This window comes from Nestor notabilis, unplaced genomic scaffold (genome assembly GCF_000696875.1).
Source record: "Nestor notabilis isolate BGI_N333 unplaced genomic scaffold, ASM69687v1 scaffold7207, whole genome shotgun sequence".
Lineage (NCBI taxonomy): Eukaryota > Metazoa > Chordata > Aves > Psittaciformes > Psittacidae > Nestor > Nestor notabilis.
In genome coordinates, this window is record NW_009937721.1 from 437 (window position 1) to 1,142 (window position 706).

General features: G+C 43.5%; 1 protein-coding gene across 1 annotated transcript in view; it reads left to right on the forward strand.

Moving 5' to 3' along the window:
• The window catches only part of LOC104409167 (disheveled-associated activator of morphogenesis 1-like), a gene marked incomplete at its 5' end in the record, with an annotated part of 25,779 nt that overhangs the window by 429 nt on the left and 24,644 nt on the right, over nucleotides 1–706 (forward strand). The window lies entirely within an intron of this gene.

A 706-nucleotide genomic window follows, 5' to 3' on the forward strand; every position in this document is an offset into this window, starting at 1 on the left:
GGGGGCACATGGGGATAAGGGCAAGGTGTCACTGTGAGGAGATAGCGCAGTTTCACTTGTGGTCTCAAGACACATCTCACGTCATTACTTCATACCAACACTGTGTTTGCCAGATGGACTCTATCTTCTTCATTCTGTCATCCACATGCCAGTGTTTTTGTGTTGAAGTGGCCGTTCATGGCTCAATGTGCGTGATTTTGCCCCTGACCATGCACCTGACCACGTGTTAAATGAAGATGAATCACCCAAAAAAGCAAACAAAAGAAGAGACAGGGAATGTATGAAAATAGCCCCCAGATGTGGCCACAGTTGGGTAATATTTTTGGATTGCTCTTCACAGCAACTGCTTCATGTCTCTGTATTGGGTGGAAAATTTCTATCCCTGTCTGGCCAAGAAGGACTACGTTTTGCCCACATCTACCATGGGTGGATCTCTTCTTTTATTTTTGTAGTGAGCCCAGAGCAAAATGTGAGCTTTGAACAAAAAAGCAAATCCCAAACCAAAATAATGACACTGCAGGCAAAAGTCTTTGCTTTTTAATCTCCTGGTCAAGTAATATAGCCCCAGTTTGGACGGCATCAAAGCACACGCAGAAAATTAGACACTTATTTTACCTCAGGCAGGACCACAATGGGTACAAACAATGAGTTTTTCAAGAAGGCAGGAGAAAAAGCAAGGAGTAAGGCTGAAAAAACATGTTCACCT